The 5,020-nt window shown below is 34.0% G+C and overlaps 1 protein-coding gene across 3 annotated transcripts in view; it reads right to left on the bottom strand.

The window, feature by feature from the left end:
* Positions 1–5,020, bottom strand: part of pdzd7b (PDZ domain containing 7b) — a 56,258-nt gene that overhangs the window by 20,864 nt on the left and 30,374 nt on the right. The window lies entirely within an intron of this gene.

The raw sequence follows: 5,020 nt of genomic DNA, 5'->3' as shown, positions 1-5,020 counted from the left end.
CTGCAAAAAAAAAAATTTTCTTACTCAGTATTTTTGTCTTGTTTCCAGTCAAAAAATCTAAACATTCTTACATTAAGAAACATTTACTAGACAAGGAAAAATTGTTGTTTTGGGAAAAAATAAGGAGTTTTTGCTTTAACCCTTGGACATTTTTGTCCTTTTCAGTTTTGTTTTTTGATAACTTTGCCTGTGGTAATACTAACTGTATACAATTTGGCACAGGTGTTTATTTTTATTGGAATTTTAATATTTAACCACCATTTCCTTTAAAAAAAAAAACTATTTTGCACAAAATACTCACACTCAGGCCCTTTTGGACAAAAATGTCCACATTGAAACCCATTAAAACTGCTATTTTTAATCCTGTTGCCATTTAACCATAAATGATGCAATCTTTGCTAATAGGCTTTTATTCTTTTGGCAAGGCTTCAAAATGTACATTTTTAAAAAAAAATACTAGATGTTGGCATTTTTTCAGGTTTGGCGTATAAAGCAAATACTTACTTTATTCCTGTTTTATGCATATTATAAAGCCAATTTGAACGATTATGCAGCTATAACAGTGTATGTGTGTTGCTATGGATGTCAGAGTGTAGTGTGTATGTATGTAAAAATTGTGTGTAGGTGTGCATGTGTGTGCTTGTAATATATGAGAGAGAAAAACTCAACTGCAGTTTGCTGGCATCTAATTAGGAAAAGTTGGCACTGCGCCCAAACCAAATCTTACTGAGAGCTCATTTTTTGAGATATCAACTTCAAATTTGAAACACAGCTTTTTTTAGATTCATGGCATTGATTTTCTAGTTTTAGAGCCTAACATGTTTTTTAAAATATATATAGTGTTTTAAAAAATATTATTCATAAATCATTTTCATAAACTTAAACATCTATAACTTTTTTTGGTTTCACCTTTTAAACTTTTTTGACTTTAACAATAATCTGCCAAGGGTCTTCTTTAAAATGAGAGCAAACTGAAGTCTGTGCTCCCAAGATTCAGTTTTTCAACATGGACATTTTTGCCCACTATGAACTTATGTGTAATAGGGCTGTCACTTTTTATTCGATATTTGAATATTCATTCGAACATGACGTGAAATATCCGTAATTGAACTATAAATAAACTCTCCAGTTTTTAAAGTGCCATGTAGCGCAGTTTTTTACAGTCGGGTGCGTTTACATGGAGCACTGTAATCGGTTTAAAAGTCCAATCTGAATGAAAATAAACATTCTCCATATAAACACCTCAATCGTGTCGTAGATATTCGAATACATTGTTAGATATTTGATATCCGTTCGAATTAGATATTTTTCAAAAATGACAGCCCTAATGTGTAACTTTTTTTTAATTGATGCACAAGGGTTAAAATAAGATAAATAATCTGCCAATGGGGTGAGAAAAATAATGTTGTTTTCTGTTTAAATTAAGATTATTTTTCTCACCCCATTGGCAGATTATTTATCTTATTTTAAGCAAATAAGATAAATAGTAATTTTTTTCCGAAAACAAGACAATAACTTTTGCTTGTCTAGTAAATACTTCTTGTTTTAAGAATTTTTAGATGTTTGGACTAGAAACAAGACAAAAATACTGAGAAGAAGAGCATTTTTTGCAGTGCAGTTTGCCTCAACACACCTGTTTGGAAGTTTCTAGTATGCCTAATAAGACCTTGATTAGCTGGTACAGGTGTGTTTAATTGGGCTTTGAGCTAATCTGTGCAGGACATTGGCTCTCCAGTAGCAGGATTGGACACCTCAACGCCTGGAAGAAAAGATAAGTGTGAGCACAATGGCCAATCAGAGGTGTTTACGAATCCGCTCAATAGTGCTCAAAGCGTCACATTTTTTTTACATTTCTTGGTACTGAAGTACTTTTGACAACACTAGTATCAGATATTTTGGGCACAGTATGTTTGTAAACTCACAGAAGTGCACTTTTGTGTCATTAGCTGCGAATTAAACTTGAAAAATTGGAGTATTGCATAAAACACTTGCGAATAAAGCACCATTTTCATCGCGAAAACCAAATCTTCACCTGTTGTGTATCAGTAATAAAATTATAAAAAAGTTGCCTATATGATAATTTTGCGTGCAAACGCAATAATAAACTACTGATGTTTGGGAACGCAATCGATTCTGGGAGGTCGTTAAACTGAATTATTATCTTGTTTGAGATGCGATTGGTCCACTGGTCATCCAATCACATCCTCTGTTTTGAGGTCACGTGACCTGGAGTTGACCATCGTAGTTTAAGCGCATGTTTTCTTATCTGTTTATGCGATATACCAAAATCTGCTACTCGTGGCTTTCCCCTTCATTAACACAAGAAGCTCATTGTCGGGATTCCTAAAGCACTGCGATTAGGCCATGACAGAATTACCGCAATTGAGTATTTAATGAGTGAAAGCTGCTCATGTCTTTGGTAAACTCATCCGTTGTGAACTGGGAGCTGCCCTCACTTGACTTCTGTGGTGTTAAAACCAACATGGTTTGTGTTCTTCAATAGTTTAATGTATTTATGAAGTGTTTTGTAAGTTAACACACCTGCACATGCATCCATACTGGTGTTAAAAATATTGATTAATAACTAGTGCTGTCACATGATTAATAGCATTCAGTTTGTGTTCATATATATATATATATATATATATATATATATATATATATATATATATATATATATATATATATATATATATATAAATACACACACGCATGTCTATATTTAGGACAATTTTTATATTTATATATAAATATAAATGCAGTATATACATGCAAATATTTCTTAAATATATACATGGAGTGTGTATTCAAATATTCATATTCATACACACACATAATAAATAAAACTTTTATTTTGGATGCGATTAATCGCGATTAATCGATTGCCCCGCACGGATATATTTATGAAAAATATATTTATATTGGTGCCAGACAATTGATTAATCACGATTAATCGCATCCAAAATAAAAGTTTGTGTTTACATAAAAATTATACACAGTACACACACACACATTATGTAAACACAAACTTTTTATATTTATATATAAATATAAATGCAGTATATACATGCAAATATTTCTGAAATATATACATGGAGTGTGTATTCAAATATTCATAATTATACACACACATTATAATTATAATTTTTATTTTGGATGCGATTAATCGATTGCCTGGCACTAATATAAATATATTTTTACATCCTAATTATACACAGTATACACACACATTTATATATTATGTAAACACAAACTTTTATTTTGGATGCGATTAATCGTGATTAATCAATTGTCTGGCACTAATATAAATATATTTTTCATAAATATATCCGTGCGGGGCAATTGATTAATCGTGATTAATCACATCCAAAATAAAAGTTTTACACATATATATATATATATATACGAATGAGTCAAATATACATAATAAAAATACATAGTACACACATATATATTTATGTAAACACAAACTTCTATTTTAGATGCGATTAATCGCGATTAATCGATTTGACGGCACTTTTAATAACTAATTTCCGAGTCTTGGGCAGCTCTTGCGGTAATTCTGGCGTGAGCTGAACGTGCCACTATTTAACACTGATGTGAGGAATATGATCTCTTCATCCATAAAGCAACTGACTGTTATATTTGTACCAAAATAAAAGCATTACAGCACACTTTAGATTCACATAGGGTCACATGATATTGAATAACCTCATTGAGCACACATATAGAAGCGTAGCCACTGTGAATAGACCAAAGCATTGCTGCGTTTAACTGCTCTGTATATCTTGTGGGTGATTGTGATGGTATTGTAATTTTATAATTAACTGTATTTGTATGAAGCCAATACATTGTATATTTTTCGTGCTGTATATTTAATGTTTGTAATTAAACACCTGCAATGAATTAACTTTACTGTGTGTATGTTCTTGGAAGTAGTGATCTTTGTGAGTGTGTCCAGAGCAGGATTTAATAGAACATTATGTTGGATGGTCGTGATTTCTGAATGTATTTTTGTTGTTGAGCGGTTTGTCTGGTCCGACTCCTGTGATCATGCAAACAGACCTTATTTTCTAGGGGTGTAAAGATTCGTTTTAACAACGATTCGATTCATATCACGATTTGAGGTTGTCGATACGATTCAAGGACGATATTGGTTCATTTAGAACGATATGATCCGAAACGATTCACAACCCTCTTAGATGTTTTCATTGCCATGCCAGCATCTATGGCTATTTTCAGGGCAGTGTATTTTAAAAGAAACCAATTGTGGTAACACACAATAGTGATGAAAATCGCCACTGTAACTTGAATCTCACACAGTGTCACGTTTACGCGGCTTACGCGATTCTAGGGGTTGCACCGACTAGTCGACTTTAATGCTCTGTCATGACCAAGCGGCTCCTCCCGCGATCTCTCTTGAAGCCGATACTGAAGTAAAGTAAACTGCAGTTCCTCGTCTGGCCACTAGAGCGGCTCCAGAAGGAGCAGAATCTCATTGAGCCTCATGTTAAAATGCCCAACTTTACAGCAGAATAAAACATGTTTACAGTCTGGGACTAACTGTGGTTTTGGTCTGTACGGCTAATTTTGCCCTTCATGACGACTGTAAGGGGGTTAATTTTTTTATAACTCATTAGTTTACGTTATATAAAGCCTTAAAGTTCTGCATAATTAAGGGCGTGGTTACTTTGAGTGGCAGGTGGATAGCCATTTATCCGCCGTCTATAGTCATTGTGTCACTTAAGCTCCGCCCACATCCCGCCTCTTTGCCCATTTTCTGTTATCCGGGAGTGACGCGCGATGACTCGCTCACAAGATGGCGACGGCCAGCTCATCTCTACTTTACGCTTCAGAACGGCTCATCGGAATCCTGTGGGTGACGTCACGGACACTACGGCCATATTTTTTTACAGTCTATGGTTTTGAGGTCGACTAGTCGCTGGCCTATAGAGGGCGCAACAGGATAAGCAATTTCCTGACAAACAGACTCTGTTTTCAACAGTTAAAAATTACAGAT

This window comes from Pseudorasbora parva, chromosome 21 (assembly GCF_024679245.1).
Source record: "Pseudorasbora parva isolate DD20220531a chromosome 21, ASM2467924v1, whole genome shotgun sequence".
Taxonomy (NCBI): Eukaryota; Metazoa; Chordata; class Actinopteri; order Cypriniformes; family Gobionidae; genus Pseudorasbora; species Pseudorasbora parva.
The sequence above is the reverse complement of the archived record's forward strand: the minus strand, read 5'-3'. Positions and strand labels throughout refer to the sequence as shown.